The sequence below is a fragment of the Ambystoma mexicanum genome, chromosome 7q, assembly GCF_040938575.1.
Source record: "Ambystoma mexicanum isolate Mex_15411 chromosome 7q, UKY_AmexF1_1, whole genome shotgun sequence".
Classification (NCBI taxonomy): domain Eukaryota; kingdom Metazoa; phylum Chordata; class Amphibia; order Caudata; family Ambystomatidae; genus Ambystoma; species Ambystoma mexicanum.
This window is the reverse complement of record NC_090941.1, coordinates 283,982,723-284,008,697: the sequence shown is the minus strand read 5'-3', so window position 1 is coordinate 284,008,697 and position 25,975 is coordinate 283,982,723. Positions and strand designations below refer to the sequence as shown.

General features: G+C 48.3%; 1 protein-coding gene across 1 annotated transcript in view; it reads right to left on the bottom strand.

Moving 5' to 3' along the window:
• Positions 1–25,975, bottom strand: part of RBM26 (RNA binding motif protein 26) — a 1,704,516-nt gene that overhangs the window by 1,069,943 nt on the left and 608,598 nt on the right. The gene's annotated exons all lie outside the window — the stretch shown is intronic.

Below are 25,975 nucleotides of genomic sequence, written 5' to 3'. Positions count from 1 at the left end.
AGGGCATGTTGAGGAGCAGGGCCTGCAGATCAGGAGCAAACCCCGACTTCCGCAACCACGCAAACCTGCGCATTACGGTGCTCGCCGCCATGGACCGGCTGACACAATCTGCCATGTCCAAACACGACTGAACGGCCTCACACATGGCATCCTTGCCATCCTGTACAAGAGCAAGAAAACCATCCCGTTCCTCCCCTTCAGAAATATGTTCAGCCGCTAAGGAAATACAGTTCCACAGAGTGTGCGTGAAACGTGACAAGGCACACACAGAGTTGGCCGTCTGTAAAGCCATACCCCCTGAAGGAAACACTTTCTTCACCCAGCCATCAAATCGCTTGTCATCCCTATCAGGAGGAATGGTAGGTTCGACGCCAGCTTTGCTGGGGCCGTAGCCGCCTGCACCAACAAACTCTCTGGAGTGGGGTGCGTGGTCAAGTAGCAGGGGTCACTTCTGGCTGGGCAGTATTTTCACGGCAAAGACTTGCTCATTGCCGGGAGACCCTCCGGAGCAGTCGAAGCTGCAGGCACCCTTCTTTGAAAAGCCATATGGAATGGCAATACCGAGTCAGTTGGAGGACCGAGGATGTGCATCAGGCCATACTGCAGAAAATCCACAGGTGGCGCAGACCACATCAAGTATTCCGTGACCCTCAACATAAGGCGCCGCTACGAGGACTCGCCATGGGTGCCAGGCTCAGGCCGACAGAACTCCACCTCCGGAGAGGTGTCCAGACCACTGGCGTCTTCAATCTGGCTGTGACCAGACAAAATCTCGTCAGGCACCTCCTCAGGCACAACACCTTCCTCAGATCCCTCATCCCCCTCAGAAATATAATCCAGAGGTTGGAAAGAGGGCACAGAAAAAGGGACAAAGACATTCTTAGCCTTGGCTAGAGCCTTTGGGCGGGGGGGGGGGGGTTCCACCATGCCACGGGGTACCTCCAACAAAGCAGCTTCGAAAGGCGTTGAGGGCGTCGACGGAATCAGCGTCAAGTGAGGCGCTGACAACTTCAACGGCGTCGACACAGGCCTCGAGGGCGGAGCCCAGAGCGTGTCCTTCGACAGCCTGGGCGCCAATGGAGTCGACAACTTCCTCAGAGGCAGAACCTCGAGAGAATCCCTCAACGACCTCCGTGCCACAAGCGTCTATGTCTTCCTCAAAGACTTCACAGGCTCACGCGGTCTCGAGGGCGTTGAGGACCAGGACCTGGAACAGGCATGTCTAGAGCGACCATCCTTGTCCGACCGGGACCTCGAAGGTGCCCGGTGGTTGCGACGACCGCTCGAGTCCGAAGGCGTATGAGTGGTGTCTCTAGTACAGTCACGGCGGCGTCCTTCAACAGCGCGGATGGACCGGAGCCCTGCGATTTTCGGAAGGAATCCCATTCCTCCGGAGAGGAATGCTTGTTGGGACAAGCAACCCGCTGACGGACCGAGTCCTCGGATGAGGACGGGGAAGGTGACCTGTGACGGCGCTTCCGTGAGTGCCTCGAAGAGGCAGAGAAATGGCGAGAACGACTCCTGGACCAAGACCCCCACCTCCCCCGGACTCACGACGACGATACGGAGAGTCGCCCCTCGAATCGTCTGTCGAAAGTCCAGTGGATCGTGACTTCCGGGGCTTGGCCACCATACCCACTGACAGCTTCTTCTTAAGCTCCCGCAAGGCCTTTGATGTAAGCCACTGGCAGTCGACACTCATCCGTATCGTGGTCCTCCCCGAGGCACCAAAGGCAAGCGTTGTTCGTGTCAGTAAACAACACCTTGGATCCGCACACCGACACTTCTTAAAACCCGATCACGGGTTGGAAGAAGCCGAAGACATTTCAATACACAAACTAACAGGTTCGCAGAACCAAAAGAACAGGATCCAGTTTGCTGAAAAAACGGAACTGAGGCTACGGGCGTCCTACTTCTAACATCAGGTGACACAGCTCGACGGAGGCCCTAGAGGACAGCGTATCAACGTCATCGACGCAGGAGCCAAAAGATTTTCTGAAGCAGCACAGCTGTGGTGATTACTGTCATAGATATGGAGTACGTCGGAGTAGCCAATCCCCTCGAATGGGGTCTTGTTGAGGAGTTCCTGATAGCATATCAGTCATGTCATCATCTTGACAGACTGGTGAACTTCTACTCCACCCCATAAATTCTGTAACTCTATTTATGAGTTTCCTGTAACCCGCATCAGCCTGCTCCGATGGGTCTGGCTTGTCAAATTCGTACTAAACATTCTTGTAGATCTTCAATTTTAGATTGAGGATTAATTAATTCCTCTGGAACAGATCTTGTGCCAAATTTAACACCAGCAGAGGTGACTTCTTCCTTTTCTGATGATTCTCCCTCAGATAGATAACATGGTCCTGAAAAAGTCAAAACTATTCTCAGGTTGAAAAACCTATTCTGGCAATGTGTTTTTCCCTTATAAAAGGCTTGGGCGTCGACAAACGATGGCGCCGATGTCATAACCACATACTTGGACGTCGTCGATAGAACCTTCGATGACCTCGATGTAATCGTCGAGGGGGTTGTGGAAACTGTCGAAGGAGCTTTCGAAGTTATCGAACGTGAACTCGACGTAGTTTCCTTCGAAGGAATTTTTCGACTTCGAGGGCCTTCAAAGTCTTCGAAGGCGTTGATGTCGACTAAGATGGTGTATGATGTTTCGACGCCATTTTGTTTCCCTCTCCCTTCGATCTATGCACCAAAAGGTCTTTTTCATGAGGTGATCGAGAAGAGTCCCTCGATGACACTTGACTATCAGCTTTTCTTGTTTTGGCCTCCCTCTGTCACGTTTTTCGTGAGAAGGGGAATGGTCTTCATTAGCATTCGAGGGGGTCTGGGCCGCGTTCTCAAAAATGTTTAGCATGGAAACTCGATAAGCTTCCCATTTACTCCGGGAGTCATGCTTTGATGGGCATGCTATCACCTCTTCCAAAGATGTCGAGGAGGATGAGGGAGATCGATGCCATCTTTTCTTTGTCTTTCTCAATCTACTCCTCGACCTATGCTTTTTACGATACTTTTTCAAAGACTCTGCCGAGTCTTTCCCTTTCAAAGTAGACTTCGATGAACCCTCCCCCATCGCCAGTTTACCTCTGTGTTCTTTCAAGGCTTTATGGGTCATCGACTGGCACGAAACAATCTTCAATTCGGTGGTCGGAACCGAGGCGCCAAAGACAATGTGTGTGTGGATCAGAGACATTTTCTTTCCACACTTCAGACATTTTTTAAATCCCGTTTTCGGCGTGGAAGGGTTCGAAGAAGACAACATAGCTTTTTCTTCACAAAAGATTGAAGCGCCGTTTGAAACGATCTGAAGCGAAGCTAACGGAAAAACGGAACTGAAGCCAGCGGGCGCGCTCGAGGCCCTTATACAGGCAATGACGTCTGTGTTCCACGGGTGCCGCCGAGGGACATCAACGCCGCGGCCTCGAGGGGAGCGCCCTCTGGTGGAAAGAAGAAAAAAAAATGTTCAGAAGCAGCAAGCTGAAAGTAAGGAAATATCTAAGATGAGGAATACGTGGGAGGAAACAATCCATTTGAAAGAAAAATATTACCCAAGATGCAAGTGCGTCCGTTCCACACCAGGCAGAAAAAATGACTGAAGGGTGGTGCGTGGGGCGAAGCTCAGGAAGGCGGGGCTGTGGTCACGTGCAGTGGCCATGCGTAAAAATAAAAGGACAAAACACGTCACGCTTTAAAAGTGGTCCCGTCCCGATGGACAGAATGTGCCACAAGTATGGAGGAAAGGGGCGGGACGTAGGGAGTAATGCTGTGTGGGCACATGAAAGTAGGAATCATACAGGTCTAGCATTACAAGGAAGCCCCCTTTTTCTAGTTGGAAGAGCACCTGTTACAATGTGACCATCCTGAACTTTACAGACATTCGATATTTGAGGCGCCGTAGGTCAACGATTGGATGCCATCCTCCTGACTTCTTTCGGACTAGAAAGTATCTGGAGTATACTCCGGAGCTTAAGCAGTGTGGGAGGATGGGTTCTATCACCCTCTTGTCTAACATTGCCTGTACCTCATGCAGCAGTTTTATGTACAGCTCCTTTCTCGCCACTGGAAGGATATGTTGAATTCCAGGGTGTGCCTTTGGTGTACTCCATGTATGTCCATCCTCCATTTGTCTGTGGTGATGTTTTCCCACTCCTTGGTTAACTGTGTTAAGCAGCCCCACCTGTGTGCGAAAGTGGGGGTCCAGGTCCTCTGCCTGGTCAGGCATGTTTAGGCGTTTGCGCCTTTGCTTGTGGACGACGTGGACGTTTTACTCCTACGGCAAAACCCTGACACTAGCCTCTGTATGACTTCTGTGAGGAAGAGAGGGAGGGTTGGCGTTAAGAGGGCGTTGGGTAGCATTTAAACGGTCTGATCTTGCCTCTGAATGATCGAAAGGACAAAGTTTGCCGCTACTGTAGGGACTCTAGGGACCTAGTCGTGTCTGTCTGGAGTGCCTGCAATGCAACATTGACAACCTTGCCAAACAGGTTGTCCCAGTCGAAAGACAGACCTTTGCCTGCACGTCCAGCCTGAAATTAGTGGCCTTGAGCCATCCCCATCTTCTCAGGGCCACACTATCCAGTCTGGGTGGAGCTGAATTTGGGACCTTTATAAGGGCTACGCCTTCTTCCCATAAGACATCCAAGAGTGAAATTGATTTTACTGTCTTTTTGGATGAGGCTCTCCACTCATAAGAATCCTTCCTTCACTTCGGGTAGCAAATTGAACAAGGTAGAAGCTCTTGCCAACATGGAGTGGAAGGAGCCGACCTCGTCTGGAGGGGACACCCTGTGGAGGAGGGTTTTCAGCAGAGTGTCCCTGGCCGTTATGAAGTTGTCAAACTCATCCGTACTTGTATCATCATTGGCAGTGTCTGTCAGGGGCGGGTCTTCCACCATGCATGGTGTTGCCTGTCTAGGGACTGGGCCTGCCTCTCAGGGATTCAGTATTGAATTTCCAGTGTTTCCCTGAAGCTCAACCCCAGCAAGACTGAATTCCTACTGCTGATCAACTCCGAGCACTCAGACATCCAGACCTGGCTCTCTGCTATGCAGCTTGAGGGCTTCACACCCTAGCTGGCCACAAACGTCAAGTCCCTTTATTTATTTTATTAAATTCTAAAGCCCTGGAACAAAGGCCCTTAGGCACGGAAGCGCCAAGACTGACAGACAACATGCAACATATAAAATTACATAAGGGACCAGGGATCAGGCATAACATGGTCGAGCTCCATTTCATTTGAAAAGTAACATTTTCAGTTTGTGTTTAAATGAAAAGATAATTTATTTATATCATGCTCATACACAAGTGTTTCAGAGTGCGACCAGGCAAAAAGGGAGGGGAACAAGGGAGAACAAAAAAGAAATGACAGAGGGTGGACAGGTGCACAATGCCAAGAAAAGGAAACAGATCAACAGGGGCAAAGGGGGGGGCAGAGGCGAAGAGGAATGTCTTGAGATGCTTCCGGAACCAAAGATGGTTTTCCCTCACGTTTCAAGGTGGCCGGGAGGCTGGTCGAGAGGGAGGCACCAGCTGAAGACAGATCTACCCCCAGCTCGTTTCTTAGCAGAACGACTAACCCGGAGGGAGCTAGAAGTAGAGGAGCGAAGGGCTCGAGTGGGGAGGCATTTACAGAGGGATAGTTGAAGGTATTTTGGACCCAGGCCCCAGAAGGCCTTGTGGACAATGCAGAGGGTTTTAAATTTCATCCTTGCATCCACTGGGAGGCAATGAAGGTATTTCAGGGCTGGAGAGATACAGTCCCAGGGCTTGAGGCCAAGGGCAAGTATTGCAGTCCTGTTCAGGATTAGTTGTAAAGGGTGGAGAGTGGAGACAGGTAGATTTAGAAAGACGCTATTACAGTAATCCAGTCTGGAAAGAACCAGAGCTTGGGAGACAGTGAGCTTTTGAGGTAAGGAGAGGAAAGGCAGAGTACCTCTAAGGAGGTGCAATAAAAAGTTTGACTATTTGGAGATGTCAGAGATGTGTGCGGAGAAGGAAAGTGTAGAATCAAAGATAACCCTGGGGTTCCTAGCCGCCCAGGTGGCGTTAGGGGGAGGGCCAAGGGAGGCCGGCCAGAGAGTAAGACGAAAGGATGGAAGGGAAGGGTAGGGTACAACTTTAGGTCAGGGGGAAGAGCATTCCATAATCGTGGTGTGGACGTTTTAAGGCCTCTGTCTTATACCTGCAAGAGTCTTGCCTTGGGAATATGCAGTAGACCCATGTTATTGGATCTGAGGCTGCATCTGTAAGGTAGCCATTTAAGCTGTGCTGCAAGGTATGGAGGACTATTTCCATGAAGGCATGAATGTGCAATGCATAAGTCAAGAAACTTGACCCTTTTTGCTATAGGCAACCAGTGTAGTGATTTCCATGCTAGTGACATGATCAATTTTGTGTAGACCGACCACAACCCTCACAGCGTTGTTTTGCACAACTTGTAGGCGATGTATTTCTCCTTTCCCAACGCCTAGTAGGATACTGGCACAGTAGTCCAGAGAGCTGATTGCCCTAGCCAAAGTGGCAGAAGTCGAAGCTTCAAGATACAGCCAAATTAGTGCCAGGAGCTTAATGTAATAAGATGAGTTTGACACTAAGCCACTGATGTGTGCCCTCATTGAGAGCTCTTGGTCAATAATTACCCCCAGTGTCTTAACTTTGAGTGTAGGAAGACAGCAGTCTGCAATTTGAAAGGAAGAGTAGGCCTGATCTAAGTTGCGCAATTTAGTAGGAGTGCCCAAGATCATGATCTCTGTTTGGAGTTGTTTAGGGCTAGGCCATTATGCAGCATCCAGAGAAGATTTTGGTTGTATCTGGCATTTATGAACTCAGTGTCTTTGATGATACAATATATGATAGTTTATTTAGAACGTGCTCAATACCCAGAGGTTTTAGCGCGGACACGGGGATCGAACTGGTGTTGCTCCATGTCATCTTGTTTCAAAGGCGAGCACGTTGCCGCTGAGCTATCCTCCCGAGACACCCTTGAGTGGGAAGAGACACCGAGTTTCGTCTGCATAGTAAGCATAACTTGTACCTTCAGCATCTAATTGAGTGAACAATGTGAACATAAAGATATTAAAGAGGGTTGAGACAAACATGATCCCTGTCACACGGCACAGTTTAGAGCATACTCCTCGGACATCGCAACCTCATGGAAAACCTTTGAAGTACGTTCAGACAGGAATGAGAGCACCCAGCTGACAGCTTCCTTGGTGAAGTAGGCCCGCTCGAATAGTCGGGCTAAGGTGGAATGATCTACCAAATCAAAAGCAGCCCTAAGATCCAAGAGCATCAACAATGAAGCATTGCCCTTATCCGTCAGGTCCAACAAAGTAGATTCAGTGCTGTGTGCACTCCGAAAATCCGATTGCTTAGGGCCTAGTATATTATGTGCACTCAGGAAATCTTGAATTTGACCCTGTGCAATCTTATCTAAGATCTTTAGGAGAAAAAGCAAGTTTGTGATCGGGTGATAATTAACCGCCATACATGGATACAGTGATGGTTTCTTCAAAAGAGGAGTGATCCATGCTTATTTCACATCTGTTGGAACTGAATTTTCTCTAAAAGAAGCATTCACAAACTTTGTAATAAAAGGGGCAAGAGACGTGGCACAAGATTTAACTACTTTGGCAGGGCAGATATCCGCCATGCAACTGGTGGGTTTTATCCCGATTAATATATCAAGAACCTCTGCTTCAGTCTGGCAGGAGCCTGAAATGAACAGGGGGTGGTGTGGACTTCAATTGAGCTAGCTTGTATTCAATGTCCCCTTTGATCATAGCAATCTTGCTGGGCATTTTTTCAATTTGGGTACACCAGTCTGACTGTTCGGACAGGGGTCTTCGACCTTGTTAGGGAAAATTCTCCTTCTAGGGCTAATTTCCCTCACCTAGTGAGTCCCCCAGCAGCTTTGCTGGATTTCTGGAGTTTATTTTTTCTACCTGGTAAGAGTGTACATCCTTTTTCCACTCTTACATGTGTTTTGGCCTATGTGTTTTTACTCATTGTGTGATCTTGGGCACTGGAGCACACCACTCCAGGAGCCCCTGTTCTTGTATGGGTTACACAGCACCTTTAGTGTAGTAACCCACGGTTGTCTTTAAGGCTTCCCTCTGATTCCATTTCGCTGGGGCTGACTACTGTCCCCCAGAGAAAGGTAAACATTTACTTTACATAGTCATTTTTTCGGTGTCCAGACATTTGGTCGACCTAAAACTGGTCGAATGACATTTGGTCGACACAATTTGGTCGAAAACCAAATGGTCGATTTTGTTTTTAATTATATATTTATTTTTCGGGTTTTCGTTTTTTACAAAAATGGGTTTTTAGGCAAAAAAAGGGGGTTGGGGGGACCCCCCCCAAAAAATAAAAAAAAAAAAAATTCGACCATTTGGTTTTCGACCAAATTGGTTTGACCATTTGTCTGGTCGACCAATTTTTTTCGACCAAATGTCTGGTAACCATTTTTTCCACAGACCCAGTACACCCCATTTTACTGGAAAGGGCTAATCTGTACCCCTTTTCTGTCTGTACCTCCATAAGCATTGTTTTGCTCTTTTAACATTTAGACTTGGTTGGTGGCAGTGATATCTACCCTAATTTTTCTACCGCGATTATATTAGGTAAACGTGGTACTGTTCTTGGCTATTATATTAGCCTCGGAAATAAACCCGCTTGACCAAATTGTTGGCTCCGGTTGGATTTATTCGCCATTTCTTTTTGTTAAAGTCCTTCTTGTGTTTTACTTTGCGCGGCAAACTAGGTTCGCCTTCTCTGTTCACCGTCTTTTGGCGGGCTTCTGCAGAGAAGCCCTCCTCTTGGCACCTGGGTGTCTAGGTAGACTGAATGTGGGGAAGGGGGTTAGTCACCCTCTGCACAGGGTATCCTAGGAAACCCAAGACGCACTTACACATGATTGGCTGAAGTGGTTGTCCCGGCTGGACAACCCCCCTGCTGCGTGATTGACAGCCAGGCTGTGTGAATAGGGGTTTTGTGCATAAAAGGCAGGTCTCTTGGGCTAGAAGTCAGAGTCGCCTCTGGAACTACAAGGAAACGAAGCGGAGAGAACGACTGCTGCTGTAACTGCCCTGTCCCGGTGAAGCCCTGCTGCTGTCCTGAGCTATCTTCCCTTCAACGACTTAGAGGAGATCCAGTCCTGAGTCTTCTTCCCTTGAGCGTGGTGGGGATAACCAGCTCGTCTTCTTCAGCCAGAGATCTCCGCCATGGTCGAAATCGCTGCACACTGCTGTAGTGGTCCGGATAGCCACCTGCTGAGCCTCTCCTGTTTTTAAGGAGCACACCTTTTCGTTGTCGCTGCTGCCGACTTCATCCCTGCATGGTGCAGACCCCTTTCAGACGTCGTCCTTCACAACGAAGCTCCAGGAATCGTGGGTCTGCAGGAAATCAACAGGAACAGCTGCCACGGCACCAGCTGCATTGGTAGAATAAGGTACTTTGTCCCACTCGAGGAAACTGGGTGAACCCCTTTTCTTCATCTTCAAGGCTCGTCCTCGTCTTCCCTCCTTATAACTTTTGCTTCCGAACATTTGACAATATCCAAGTACTTTTGGGCTACGCTGAATCGTGAACTGTCTAATGGTATGATCTTCGGCACAGGTCTCTGGTGTCACCTAAACCTGGCTCCGACCCTTTGACTTTTGAACTCCTGTTTCTGAGTGTTTCTCGATACTGTCTGCCTAACCTAAATATTGACTGATTTTTGCCTCCAACTCCCTCTGGGTATCTCAGGTGGTAAGTGTGCTTCTGCCCCGGTAGAATTTCATGTCACGGATACGCGTTTATTAAGTAGACCGAACTGTCAAAAAGTGATCTTAACCGTATCCGCGGTATCGTGTTTTGTTCATAACACTGGTTCATTCAAACAGGGTACTTACCTTGAGACATACTTTACAAAGTGAATTGGTTAGTTGTAATATATTTAACGTGTGGTTTTGTTTAAAGTTTAAAAGAGGTGTTGTGTTTATAACTGATTGTTTAAAAATAAAATGTTCTATTTTTTACCTGAAACCTTGAGTCATTGTTTGCTTGAGTCAAAGTAATTGTGGTCCCTTTGTGTAATCTCTGCTACTGCTCATATACTCTTGAGATAAGCCTGGCTGCTCTGTTACTGCTACCACTATAACTTAGTAGTACAGGCTTGTACCAAAGGTAAACTTGTATCGCCACCTGTGGTCTTAAATGTGTGTAGTGGCCCCTAAGGGCACTGCACAGGATTCTGCCTAACAGACATCTTTCAGGATCTTAAAGAGTTTCTTGGTGCCTGAAGCAGCAGTCTTAATCCTGTTCTCATACGAGCCCTTTTTTGCTATACAAATAGCATCTTTGTGCTCCTTGTCATCAGGAGACAATGTTTTTTGCCATTTCCGGAATGCCTTACTTTTCTTATATTTCAGATTTTGGATTTATGACGAGTACCAACTTTCAGATGGTATTGTCTTTACCATTCTTTGCTTCCGAGGAGCTAAGCTCTCAACAGCTTCGGTCATCATTTTGTTAAATACCGATGACAAATCAGCTGCTGAATTATACTGAACAAGGTTATTCAAACAAGGGGCAGATATCGGAGCTAAAACCCCTTGAGTGAGTTTTCGCAAGTTACAGCAGAGCACTCCTTCGTAGTGGTCTAACTTTGTTTATGGCTGAAATCAGTGGTATTTCAAAACCTATAAAGCTATAAACCGACCATGGGCATGGATTCACTTCAACCCTATCCAGCCCAATTCCATGCGAGGCCACTGAATCAAATATTCTGCCATCGGAACTAGTTAGTTGCAAGACAAGTTGAGTGAATCCAAGATTTTCCAATGCAATCTCAGTTTTTGCCAGTAAATCTACTGTGTCGCGAAAACCTAGATTGAAATCCCCAACAATGACCACTTTAGATTTTGGTTTAAGGGTGGAAGAGATCACTACACATAGGTTACACACAAAGACCAGCATGGGATTGGGCGGACGATACAAAAAGTATAGTGTTAGGATCGAGTTCAAGTTTGGCTAGTAGGATTTCGCAGTTCGGTAGTTCCACTAGATTTACCTGGCGGATGGGTAGATTAATCCGAAAGATAAGCGCCACCTCACCACTTTGCCACATAATCGATATTTCCTAAAGACGTTATAGCCTTCTGGAACTGCTAGCATTAGAAAAGGTCCTGCTGCAGCATGAAGCTTTTGAAAATCCTAGCCCTTACTTGGGCATCCCTGGTGCCGGGAGTCCCATATTGACCATGAACACTCCTAGTGACTCAAACTTTCAAGAATTCAATGACGCATTCCTGTCCTGTGCATATTATTGTCACGATTTTGATTTTTGTAATTGTTTGACGGATGTGTTCCTCCAAATAAACATATTGAACAAATGGATTTCAAAAGGTAGCTATCCGTAAATCTGCATTGCATTTCCCGTGCACAGCAAACAGCTATATTTTGAGTAATGAATTGTATGGAAATAACCCATAATAAATGTAATTAAAAAAATACAGCATCATTAACCACCCTGCTTCACTCCCAAGGGTGCTGCCCTGGCAGTTCAAACACATTTACGAGGAGAGTAAGGTGTACTTCAGGTTAATTACGATACCATGCCTAGTTGTGGGCTGACTCCTCGTACACCTTGAAGCACAGGGCAGGAAGGAATAATCCCACCAATGAAGTTATTGGTTGTACTTCGGTTCTATAACTATAGACCCCACCACCCCAGACTACCAGTGCCCCGCGTTTTCAGATGCTCAAGCTTCCTCATGTCTAATTGCAACAGGGCTCAACAGCAAGGCTTTTCCTGCACACAGGGGGGACCAATTAATATTTCTACCTAGCTGTGCCCTCCAGGCTATAGAAAGGGACCACTGGTAAGTCTATTTCCTTTAGTTTAATGCAAATCTACGAGTTCACTGGCAAGGGTAGAAATTCAGCATCAGGCTAATTAGCAAGATGCCGCAGTAGAGCTTCCTCACAAACATCTTCAGTTTGGCATCATCTTCTTTCTTAGGGAATTGTCTTCGGCTTAGAAAAATCATCAGTACAGAATCCAAAAGTAAAATAGCTTAATGGGAGCAGAGTACAAACTTGGCTTCAAATAACGAGGATGCAGCCATTCGAACACTATCCAGTCACACACAGCTTTCCCATAATGCAGTGTGCTACTATTGGCGTTGTACTGCTGGAGAGCATTGAGTTTTCTTCCGTTCAGAAAGCCTTAACCTTAAACCCACTTTGGGGGCAAGCCTGAACAATGGACATTTTCCAGTGCCTCCCGTGAAAGTTGCCACACGAACATCTATATTCCGACAAAGATACTTACTTTCCTTGTTGCTAAAACCTATAATGAAGACAGTATTTTGACATACTGCATGAATGTTCACTTAGTGTATTACTAGATGTTACCTACTGCCTTTTAACCACAACATTTCCCCCATTGCCAGTATCGCCATGACTGCTCTTTCACATTCACCACTGTCCCCTTCATCTCCTGGTAAGTCAGGCATGCATAGCGAAGCCCTGCAATCTAGGTGTGGATTAATCTTTCTAAACCCTAAAAATAGTATGTGGAATATAACTAGTGCACACTGTATTCAGCTATTTCAGACAATGCTATATCTATCACCAATCAAATCACCAACCATAGTTAACCATACACAGTTTTCGGAAAGATTTTCTTTTCTGATTTACTCCCATCAACTTCTATGGGACATCCTGTCTTTTTGCTTTGTTTGGATCTCGGATCTGACTTTTTAGAGATAAGTAAAGCCTGCTTTGCGTCCCTTGTCTTTTTGCTTATTCCTATCGGGAAGCTGATCGGTCCATAAGAATATCAATACTGGGACACTGTCTGAATTTCATGTAGTTACAATTGCACACATCACCTTAAGGTGTAGTGCGGTTAGGATACTTTGCATCCTCATAACTTCTTTAGTGGCCTTTTGGTTACATTTACAATGTGCATAGGATGAGCTGGTGGCAGCGGATATTTTTCTACCTGGTTTTAAAGTTTTTCCTTGTGCAGTTTTGCATTTACCGCAAATGGCTACTAAAGGTGGCGAGCACACTACGATGGCCTTGCTACCAGGTTTTGCATGTCCTTTGGCCAAAATGTTCTTTGGCCTTCTTCATGCCTGCTTGGGTACCGAACTGCCATACATGGGAAGCTGTTTTGCAGGGAAAGCTGCTGCTTTCCCAGACCAAGAGGCGGTTTGTGAGCTAGCCCGAAAGTGGCAGCTGAGACTGTCTGGTCCTAGTACACATCCTGGTGCCCGAATGTCTGTTGCTGGGTAGATCTTATGGCAAGTGGCTATCCATGATTGGATATCTACTGCCAGTTTGAAAGGTTCAGATCCTTACCACTGGTGGATCTGGGCGACCTTCCAGTCCAGATCTTGGATAAAAGGAGGATTCCTGCAGCCATTCTTCAGAACGCTGGAGCAAAGTCCTCCAAGAAGAGCAGCCACCTGAACACTCGGGGAAAGACCACTGCAGCCGACCAGCACCAACTCAGTGAAGTCTTGGCGAAGCCCAGCTCCTCTGCCTGACCTCATAAGACCCGAGTCAGCGCTTCCACCCCTGGACAAGTGGTCAAAACCAGTCTGAATCCCTGCTTGAGGACACATGCCTTTGGAAGCACTAGTCATCACCTGGGCTACCTCGCTACAGCAGTCGCCATTTCAAGTGCATCCTTGGAACTTGAAGGATCTTCAATTTACACTACAAGATGCCTGCCTTTGCATTTTCAGCCTTCTTACAAGGGAAGACATGCAGGACCTGCTTCTTTGTTCGTCCCTTGAAGATTGCCCATTGACGCCTGATCGAGGGCGATCCCTTTCCAATCAGTCTTTTTTGCTTCCAAGAGGAGTACTGCTCTGCAGAAGTAAACTTTGTCATTTGTTTATTCGGCAGGTGTCTGGAACCAAGATTCAAGTACTACGACTACCCAAAACTAATTCTTGAGTCCAAAAATGACCTCTATCCCTGAGCCTTCTTCAACCAGAAAAAGCACAGAAGACTGTATAGCCAAAGGATTCCAGAACCTCAGCAATGGTTTCTGGGGAAATCCGAATCCCCCCTGTATTCTCATAGGGTTACATGGGTGTAAAGTCCTGTCTCTAAATAACTCTTTCCTGACTTTGGTCAGAGGACGTATGGTCAAGGATCCCTTCCTAGGTCTATCCTAGTCTCTGGGATTGAGTGAGATTACTTACCTGAACTTCTCTGATCTTTTTGAATTTTGTATCATAACCACTGGCATCGCCCAATTGCTTAGTTAACTTATCGGATAAGTAAAAACTTTGGAACGGTTGACTTTAGGACACAAGGCCCCAAACAATGTTAGGGCTGGATTTACTAAGCGTAACGGAAACTAGTCTATGGTTATTCTAAAGTGTTGTTTACTGAATTTCAAGTATCTGAGTACTTAACCTGTGTTACACTGGTTATTGAATCATATGCTCCCCTTTCTTCTCCTAATGGTTTGTTTGTTTATTTGGTATAGCGCAAAAAAACCAAACCCGGAAGGGTAGCTGGGCGCAGGCAGCACAAGGATACTTGAGAACTTGAGAACTTGGTTACAAGACAAAAACGGTTATACAGATAAGATGAACGCATATACAGGCAGTACAGAAATACAGATAGAGCAGGTTGCCTAGAAACCAATAATCTAGTTATACTCATCCGCAGTCTCTAGAATAAGTGGCGGTAAGGTGGTCAGGCTAAGTGTCGATGGATCAAATCCAGGTGAGGTCTTTCCGCCTGAAGCTGGTGTAGGATTGGTCCATTCTGAGATCAAGGGGGAGTCTGTTCCAGGTTTGAGCAGCTATGACCGGGAAGCTAGAGCCACCCGCTGTGCTCTTTTTATATCTGGGCACCACTAATGTGTAGGCATTCGTCATTCTGGTGGGCCGATTTGATATTCTCTTGTTGACTGTTTACCAGGTAGGGGGGCGCCATGTTGTTGAGGCATTTAGAAGGGATAAGGTTTTAAGCGCAATCCTGTCTTTGATTTTTAGCCAATGGATATTTTTCCTAGTGGTGGAGATATGAACTCTGTTAGGAATGTTTAAGGCTACTCTAATAGCGTTATTTTGGAGCGTTTGGAGTTTGTCATGGATGTATTTGTTAGATCCAGCATATAGGGCATTACAGTAATCCAACTTGGATATGATAAGTGTGTTCGCTAGAGTAATGCAACTAGTTTCCGTTAGGAATGGTCTGCCTGCTCGGATCAGTTTGCAGGTGTATGCAGTGGAGGATGCTAGTGAGTTGGTTTGTTTCTTGAAGGTGAGCGCTGAGTCAAGATAGACCCCGAGAGTTTTGGCAGCAGGCATCACTTTGATGACATTATTGTCTGTTAAATGAAGCATAATTGGGGTCCAATATTTTGATGGCCATCTCTGAGCCGAGGATCAGTAACTCAGTTTTATCGTCGTTCAGGCAGAGGCCGTGAGATGCCATCCATGCCTGAATGAGGAGATATATCTTATTCACTAAGGCTGTGTCTGCCAAGAAGTTGCCCGAAAGGGGGATAAGGATCTGCGTGTCATCTGCGTAATTAGTGTAGATGACACCCAGTCTGTCCAACTTGTCGAACAAGGGCTTAGTGAAGATGTTATACATCGTTGGAGACACACATGATCCTTGAGGGACACCGCATGAAACTTGTGTGGGATCAGCAGCTGCTAGGGGGGAGAATACTCTCATTGTCCTGTTTGCCAGTAAGGATTGTACCCAGGTTATGGCATCACTTGAAAAATGAGCGGCAGAACTGAGGTGATTGCATAAAACTGCGTGATCTACTGCAGAAGGCCGCAGAAAGGTCAAGGAGGAGTAGCATAGCTGATTTGCCATTGTCCTTTAACTCGTCAATTTGGGTCTTGAGGTCAATCAGGGCTGTCTCGGTACCATAAGGGGACGGAAGCCCGATTGCCGTGAGCCTAGTAAATTGTTAGCTTCTAAGTAATCCTGAATTTGCAGATACGCTACTCTGTCGATGATTTTGAGCAAGAATGGGACGGTGGTGATGGGTCTGTAGTTTGTCGGTATAGCAGGGTCAAGTGTTTGTTTTTTTAGGAGGGGGAGCACCCAGGATTGTTTTAGGTTATTAGGCACTAGGTTTGACTTAAAGGATGCATTGATGAGTTTAGAGATGAAGGGGGCTAGATCTCTAGCTGCATCTTTTATGTTTTGGGGAGGGCAGTTATCTCCTTTGCAGTTGGATGGTTTTAGAGATAGTATGATTTTTTCTGTCTCTAGTATGGATATTTGTCTGAAGCTGAATGGGTGAGTAATGTTAGGCTGGTTTAGGGGCGGCACTGAGGTGTGGATTCAGATTGCAGGAGCAGGGAGGCTTTTTTATTTGCAATTTTGGTTTGGAGCAGACTAATTTTGCCCACCAGGGCATTTTGTATATTAGTGCACCAGAGTTTATTTTTTAGGGATGTTATCAGTCGGGGGTATGGGTGATTCGATTTCCCTGAGGATAGAGAATAGTTCCTTGGTATCTGATTTAGCCTTAGATATTCTGTTAAAGGTATTCCTTTTGGTGCTTATAATTTCCTTTTTATACTGTTTGGCAAGTGTGGCTAATTTGATTTTGTTCTCCACCGTGGGTGAGTGTTGCCAAATTGATTGTAACTTTCTTTTTGAATTCTGAGGTCTTTCAGCTGTGGTGTGAACCAGTTGTTGAAATGACAAAGTTCTTTACTTTTGCGAGTTTTGGTGGGAGCAATCAAATCAAGTGCCTTAATCATCGTGCTGTTGTAAACTTCCACAAGCAGAGTAGGGTCTGTAGTATTGTCTCGATTGTCGAGGGTGGGGAGAAGGTGTGGTAGGAGTTGTTCGGCTGTGATATCTTTTTTATTTCTGGTGGGGAGAGGCGGGGCCATGAGTATAGGTTTGGGTCGTATAAGGTCAAGTGAGGCATTGAATACAATTAAGTAGTGGTCGGTCCAAGATTGTGGCAGAATGTTGGTGATGCTAATGTTACAATTCCGATCAGCAACCCAGTCTAAGGTCCTACCTTTGACGCGAGTGGGGGAGGAGACTTTTTGAGTTAAGGCATAGTCATTCAAGAGTGTAGCAACAGATAGGGCGTGTCATTACAGTCACTGAAGCCCAGGTTAAAGTCTCCCAGTAGTAGGATTTGAGCATGGTCTTTAGTGTTATTGGTTAAGATACTAGTTAGGTCATCTTCAAAGGAACCTAGTGGTCCAGGTGGTCCGTAGATGACGTGCATAGTGAGGGTACGGTTGCATGAGAGGTGAAGTTTAGCAGAAAGGAGTTCACATGATTGAAATAGTACAGTAGTAGCTAATTTGATGGGTAGAGTGTGGATGATGGCTAGGCCACCTCCTTTGGTGTGAGGTTATCAACTCTTAGTATTTGGTAGCCATCCGGTATTGCTAGCATGATGGCTGGGCCAGCCGCCTCATGGAGCCATGTTTCGGTTAGGACTAGTAGGTCTAGGTTCTCATTAGTTAAGTTGTCAGATCTCTATAGTGTGGGCTACCATAGATCTAGCATTGACTAGTGACCCTGAATGTATATCTGTTTTATAGTAAGTGGCAATGTTTGCATAGAAGTTTTACTTGCTCAATGATCATTGTAAAGGCCTAATAAGTCATTGTATATTTTTGTACTTGCCTGTCTAGCTTGAATGCTGGTAGTTTTCTGTGTTGACACATTGTAGCTCTAGACCACTATCACAGCCCTCCTGAGACTAAGCCTTGCCGCTCTGCTACCTTACCTTGATTGGATTTGGCTAAATCTCAGTGTCTCCCTGTCCACCATAATAGGTTGGGCTCCGAAAATCCACCCCAGGGTTGATTTTGGAAACGCATCCTACCACATAGATATGCAACACAGGGGACAATGAGTCTTTCGCAGAACCCCCACAACTATGAGAGACGAACAAGTTACTTTCTTACCTGGTAACGTTCTTTCGATGGGATGGTTCGACGACGTATTCCATATCTATGAAATGTAATCACCACAGCTGTGCTGCTTCGGAAACTTTTTTCGGCGTCTGCGTCGATGACGTCGATGCGCCGTCGTCGAGGACCTCCTCCGACGTCCGACGTCATCCGATGTGATAAGTAGGACGCACGACGCCCGTAGCCTCAGTTGTAGCTTTTTCCCCCAGAACGTGTGACATTAGTCAACTGCCAGTCAGACACAAAGCCTTGCGGAACGTAAGCTGCAATTGCAAAAGAAATTCTGCAGCGGGGAAGGCAGGGCGGGAGCGATATGGAATACGTCGTCGGACCATCCCATCGAAAGAACGTTACCAGGTAAGAAAGTAACTTGTTCTTCGAGGGGATTGGGTCCTCCGACGTATTCCATATCTATGACAAACTCCCAAAGCAGTACCAGAGCAAGGAGGAGGCAAAGAATTTAGAATCAAAATTTAGAATAGCCAATCAAATAGCAGAGCAAAGGACCGCCTTGCCAAAGGCCAGATCCTGTGCTCGGATGGAATCAAGGGAATAGTGACGTACAAATGTATGTACTGAAGCCCAGGTGGCTGCATCACAGATGTTGCGAATAGGAACACCCCTCTGCAGGGCAGTAGATGCAGCCATACCCCTGGTAGAATGGGCCCGCAAGCCAGCCGGTGGGTCCTTACCCGCCAAGTGGTAGCACTCCGAGATGGCCAAAATAATCCAGCGAGACAAAGTCTGTTTCGTCACAGCTTGCCCTAAACGCTTTCCAGCGTAACCAATAAAGAGTTGATCGTCCACTCTGACCCGGGACATGTGTGAAACATAAAAGCTTAAAGCTCTCCTAGGATCAAGCCTATGGAGCCTCTCCTCTTCCTTACCAGGATGCGGAGGAGGATAGAATGCCGGAAGAACAACCTTCTGGGCCAAATGAAATTCCGTCACTACCTTCGGAAGAAAAGAAGGACGAACTCTAAGGACAACCCTGTCCTTGTGAAATACAGTGAAGGGTGGCTTAACTGAAAGTGCCTGTAACTCACTCACTCTGCGAGCGGAAGTAACCGCAACCAAAAACACAGTTTTCAGAGTTAACAGCCTCATAGGGCAAGAATGTAAAGGCTCAAACGGAGCACCCATAAGAAACTTAAGAACAAGGTTTAAATCCCAACCGGGCACCAGGAAAGGTGACGGAGGGAACACATTAGTGAGCCCTTTCAGAAACTGTGAAATCAAAAGGGATTTTAAAGTAAGAACACTCTTCAGACGAGCGTTTAAAGATGGACAGCGCCGCCAGGTAACCTTTAACGGTACCCACTTGCAAGCCCCTCTGGGCCAAAGACAGTAAAAAGGACAGAACCATGGGTATGTCACATGCAAAAGGATCCACATTCTGAACTCGGCACCAGTCGCAGAACTTACGCCAACGGTACAGAGACTTTGTTGCTGGCCTTCGGGCCGAAAGCAACACCTCCATCACGTCTTCAGGGAGGTCCCAATTCATATACCTCAACCTTTCAGAAGCCAAGCGTGACGGTTGAGGGATCTGACCTCTGGATGGAGAACCTGACCCCCCTCCCGTGAGAGCAGATTGTCTCGGTAGGGAAGACGACGCGGAGGGCAGATGGACAAGTCGAGAAGGTCCGGGTACCACGTCCTCCGAGCCCACGCCGGAGCAATGAGGATCATCCGGGAACCGAACTTCCGTAACCTCCGCAGCACCTGCGGGATGACGGGGACTGGAGGAAACCCGTACAGCAGCGGGAACGACCACTCCACCACGAACGCGTCTCCCAAGGCTCCTTTTGGAGGAAATTCCCGCAAGCAGAACCTTTCGCACTTCCGGTTGACACTGGAGGCGAAGAGATCCACTTGAGGGGTCCCCCAAAGGGCGAAGATCTCCAGGAGAATCTCCTGAGCCAACTCCCACTCGTGAGAGATCGTGCTCTGCCTGCTCAGAGCGTCCGCCGTCACGTTTTCGTCTCCGGCCAGATGAACTGCTGAGATCGAAACTTCCTGCTGGATGGCCCAGAACTCGAGCTGCATCGCCTCCCTGCACAGAGGAAGTGACCCTGCCCCCCTCCTTTTTGTTGAGGTAGTGCATGGCCACTGTGTTGTCCGTCAGGACCAGGACACTCTTTCCTCGCACAGTCGGCAGAAAAGCCTTCAGGGCTAGCCTGACGGCCCTCAGCTCCAACAGATTGATATGGAGTCTGGACTCCGACGGAGACCAACGACTGCTGACTGTCAGCCCGTTGGCATGAGCTCCCCAACCCGTGAGGGATGCATCCGTCACGATCGTCACCTCCGGCCAGGGAAGCCAAAAAGGAGCCCCCTTCATCAAGTTGCCTTCGACGGCCCACCACAGAAGGTCCCGGGCGACCGAGGGCAGCACCTGAACCAGGTCCGACATCCTGCCGGAGGACTGCGACCATTGCGTCTTGAGCGCCCACTGCAAAGATCTCATCCGCAGGCGAGCCTCTGGCACCAGAAGAATGCAGGATGCCATGAGGCCGAGCAGCCTCAAGAACTCGAACGCTGGGAGCTTCTGGGCATGCTGAAACTTGTGCACCATCTGCTGAATGTGAAGAGCCCTCACTTGGGGAGGAAAACACTGCCCCAGGGAAGTGTCGAGCACTGCTCCGATGTACTGGAGCCGCTGTGTTGGCGTCAAATGGGACTTCTTTAAATTGAGGGAGAAGCCCAGCCTGTGAAGGGAGTGGCAGGTGACGGACAGATGATCCAGGACTTGCTCGGGAGAGCTCCCCCTGATCAACCAGTCGTAGAAGGTAGGGCTAGACGTGAATCCCACTTGCCTGAGATGTGCTGCCACCACCACCATGAGCTTGGTGAAAACCCTCGGGGCGGAGGTCAATCCGAACGGCAGGACCCGAAACTGAAAGTGCGAGTCGCCAACCGCGAACCTCAGGTACTTCTTGTGCCTGGGATGGATCGGCACATGGAAGTAAGCATCCTTGAGGTCGAGTGACACCAACCAGTCCTGAAGCTGAAGGGCCTGGAGGACTTGAGAGTAACCATCTTGAACTTGTCCTTCCTGAGGAGTTTGTTCAAACCGCGCAAGTCCATGATGGGTCTCAATCCCCAGTCTTTCTTCGAAAATCAAAAAATAAGGGGAATACCATCCCATGTTCCTCTCCGCTACAGGCACCAGTTCTATGGCGCCTTTCTCCAGCAGGGCTTGAATTTCCTGCGCAAGGAGCGGATCCGGACTCTGCAAAGAGAGGTCCCCGGTGGATTGTCGCGAGGCGTGTGCCGAAAGGGAAGACAGTAGCCGTGGGTTATGATCTCCAGAACCCACACATCTGAAGTAATGGCTTGCCACTCTACAAGATGCTGCGCCAGCCTTCCCCCAACCGGCGAACCATGGGACATGGCCTCATGACTGAGTGGGAGCGGCCGCGGCGTTACCCGAGGGCAAAGAGGCAACTGCCCGAGCGGCCTTGGCACCACGGTTACCCTGTCGTCCACCTCTGGTACCCCTGCGTTGGCCTCTTTGACTGCCAGCTCCTCTCGCTTTACTGAAGGACGAGTAATAGCGAAAGGAACCACCCCCTCCACTGCTGTCCCCTAGGACGAAAAGGCGGAGGTTGGCGAACTGCAGCCCCCAACGAATTCGCTGCAGCTTTCGAGGTCTGCAACCTCTCAAGGCTCTCGTCAGCCTTGCTGCCAAAAAGGTGTTCACCGTCAAAGGGCATGTTGAGGAGCCGAGACTGCACATCAGGAGCAAACCCCGACTTCCGCAACCACGCAAACCTGCGTATCACGGTGCTCGCCGCCATGGACCTACTGACGCATTCAGCTAAGTCCAAACCCGACTGAACGGACTCACACATGGCATCCTTACCATCCTGGACCATAGCAAGGAAACCATCCCGTTCGTCCCCTTCGGGAATATGTTCAGCCGCTAACGCAACACAGTTCCACAGAGTGTGTGTGAAACGAGACAAGGCACAAATGGAGTTGGCCGCCTGAAGCGCCATACCACCAGAAGAAAACACTTTCTTCGCCCAGCCATCAAAACGTTTGTCGTCCCTATCAGGAGGGATGGTAGGGTACGACGCCTGCTTTGCTGGGGCCGTGGCCGCCTGCACCACCAAACTCTCTGGAGTTGGGTGCCTGGTCAAGTAGCAGGGGTCGCTACTGGCTGGACGGTATTTTCGCGACAAGGCTCTGCCCACCGCCAGGAGACTCTCCGGAGCAGTCCAAGCCGCCGCCACCCTTCTCTGTAAAGCCATATGGAACGGCAGTACCGGATCAGTTGGGGGACCAACATCAGGGATGTCCGTCAGATCATCCTGCACAAACTCCCCTGGGGGACCAGACCATCCCAAGTACTCAGAAACCCTAGCCATAAGGCGCCGGTACGAGGAATCGGCATGAGAGCCAGGCTCAGGCCTACAAAACTCGACCTCCGGAGAGGTGTCCAGTCCACTGGCATCATGCAGTGACTGTCTCAAATCGTCAAACTGACTATGGCCCGAGACAATTTCATCTGGAACCTGACTAGGAACCAGGCCATCAGAATCCTCATTCGCCTCTGAAATATAGTCCAGGTGGCGAAAAGAAGGCACCCTAGAGTGCTTGCTCTTAACCAGAGCCTTCCTAGGGGGTTCTCCCGTGCCACGGGGTACCTCCGAAACGAAAGGCGTCGATGGAGTCGAGCGAATCGGCGCCGAGAACCGGCATCGGTGCCGAGAGGATCGGCGTAGAGAAAGTCGACGTCAGATGCATCGCCTCCAGCAACGGTGGCGTCGACACAGCCCTCGAAGCCGGAGCCCCGAGCGTGCCAATCGACGACCTGAGCGTTGACGGCTTCGACGACTTCCTCTGAGCCGGAGCCTCAGACGTCGATGTCTTCCTCGAAGACCTCACAGGTGCACGCGGTCTCGAAGCGTCGAGGACCGGGACCTGGAACGGGTACGTCGAGAACGAGTCTCCTTGTCCGAACGGGACCTCTCCCGTGACTCGTGCCGACCACTCTTGCGAGCGGTGTCTCTCGACCTCTCACGACCGACCCCACTCGGGGGCGCGGACGGCATAGTACCCTGCGACTCAAGAATCGCCAGCATTTTCTTCCCGAAGGAAGCCCATTCCTCTGGCGTCGCACGGCTGGTGGGGTAAGCGACTTGCCGGGCAGAGTCCTCCGAAGAGGACCTGGAAGACGACTGGTGTCGGCGCTTCCGAGAATGCCTCAAAGAGGCTGAGGAGTGGCCAGACCGACTCCTAGAAGGAGACCCACGAGACTTCCGACGATGACGCGGAGAGTCACCCCTCGAATCATCCGTCGAAAGCCCCGCAGACTTCGACTTCCTGGGCTTGGACACCCGACCTACTGACAACTTCTTCTTACGTTCGCGTAAGGCTTTGGACGTGAGCGACTGGCAGTCGATACAGTCATCCGTGTCGTGGGCCTCCCCGAGGCACCAGAGGCAGGCGTCGTGCGAGTCCGTCACCGACATCTTGGACCCACACTGCCCGCACTTCTTGAAACCCGGACGCGGGGTCGAAGACGAAGTAGAAGACATCTTCACACAAAGGATTTTCACAAACCGAACAGGTTCGAAGAACCGAGAAGAACAGAACTCTAAAGAGTCGAGGCGTGAACCGAGAAACACGAAGCAACAAGTTCACGGAAAAAACGGAACTGAGGCTACGGGCGTCGTGCGTCCTACTTATCACATCGGATGACGTCGGAGGAGGTCCTCGACGACGGCGCATCGACGTCATCGACACAGGACGCAGAAAAAAGTTTCCGAAGCAGCACAGCTGTGGTGATTACATGTCATAGATATGGAATACGTCGGAGGACCCAATCCCCTCGAAAAATGGTCTTTCAGAGGGCAGATACCATGCAATTTATCAATTCAAACTTTAAAGGTTGTTGAGTACTCCTTGCGACCAGGTTGGTGTCCCTTCCCATAGATTAATTCAGGAATACTTTGAGCAAAATTCTGATTCCACAAAGTACCAACGAACATTCTCTTCCATACACTGCGTCTTTCCCCTTTATACAGTAAATGTCTTTCCCACAATTGTATGTTCACAAGTCCAAAACAATTATTCTTCTCAGTATTCTTTTGGAAAGGAATGTCTCTCAAAACACAAGTTCAATACCCAAAGCAATAGTTATTTTCAAAATGTTCTACTATTAGCGCATCACACCTTCAAATAGAATACTTTTATCAGGATAGCACAGCAACTACTTTGGTGATGCCACAGCTTGTCAAACAAATGATCAGGTTAATAACTTTATTCCAACACACCTGCTTGCCATAAACATAATTCTTCAAATCATATTCTTTCCTGGTATACTCGCCTGCCAGGAAGAAAACTCCTTGAACTACAATCAAACTTGATAGCAATATTGATTCCAAGATTCTCCGCACCAATCTCTCGAGGAAGGGTTCAATAATAACTGCCTTAACTTATAGTTGCTTGAGTCTTGACTATGTGTGGTCCAATTTTCTCCAAACAGGAAACTCAATATAGAAGCATTGTTCTTAGATTGTCTCAACTATATCTTGGCAGCCTCTTGCCTGCAAGTTTCTCCCAGTTGATATGACAAAAAGGCAGGGCTGCGTCCTTGTCGCCTCTGTATAGTTTCAGTCTCTTGGCAATGCAGGATATACACTTTCCCCAATTTATAACTCCTATAAGGGGATGTATGCCCTTGTGGTTTTAGTGTGGCCTTTTGGCTGTTGGCAACACTGCTTATAAGCTTTCCCCAATTGTAGTCCCATGAAAGGGGACTTGCTCTCTTGCCACTTCTGCTCTGAATCTTTAAATGTTCAGTATACAAAATTATGCAGTTTTTGAAATGTTCTTATTTGGAGCACCCCAGGATCAGTGTTCGCATCTGGCAAACTCACCGGCTTTCAGTCTCTCAGCTGCGGGGTACCTCCTGTGTCCGGCCCACTCACTCGCCAGCTTCCGCATACCTTTGATGGACTGCATGTCTCTCCCCTGGAGCTCTGACAGCTCCGGAAATCTTCAGCGGCTTCTCGCTCACTGACACGCTGTGTGCTGAGTTGGGAGCAATTATCAGCTGGGCTTCTTCTTGAAACGCTGCTTCCTGCTTTGCGTACTCTACACTTCGGCTTGCCTACACCCTTCATGACAGCATCCACTGGCAGCATTCTCTTCATGGCTGCTCCTGCACTTCGCACAGCCTCTGCTTCAACAGCTATGCCTTCTGCACTGTCTTCAACATTTCCTTCCTCCAGCTGCACCTCATTTTAGAATTTAAATGTCCCGCTCGGGTGCCCTGGTCTGTAACAACCAGACCGCACTTTTTGGTTAGTAGCATTCTTAATCTTCATTGCCTCTGGGCCCTTCTTCCTTGTCCCAGTACCCTAAGCATTATGGGTACTGATGTACATAGGGGGAATTGTGTAGCCATAATATTAGTTGGTTCCACTTTAAAGTAGGGCATGAATACTTCAGAAAGTATAGGGGAATCATGAGGTAAAGGGGGTCACCAATTCTCCCTGTTATGAGTCTCCTCTCATGTGATCCTTATACCACCCCCAGGGTCAGGATCAGGTAGCGGCTGCCTTTCCATGGCCACATGAGAGGAGGTTCAAACTAGGGTCTTAGTGATGATATCACTAGATTCATCAGACCACCCACAATTGTTTTCAGACAACCTTCTCCACAGTTTTGACGCATAGCACTGGAGGGAAGAGCTTTCTCTGACCTCAATCCCCAGCTGTGGAACCCAATCCCTTACTGGATTTGCTCCATTTCGAACAAGTCTTGTCCTGAAAACCTACTTTTTCAAACAATAACTGTGCCAAAGCTTTGTCTTGGACATTTTGCTCACAACACCAAGAAGCTACGTTTGGTGTAAACCTTATTCCTTGGGTACTGTTCAGATACATTTTAGAATCTGACCTGGTGGACAGATCTTATGAGGTCACCCTAGTTCTAGTGAACTGGGGAACTCCAAGGTCAGCCAAAACCTAATCAAGGTAAACATGGAGAGCAGTCAAGGCTATGCTCAG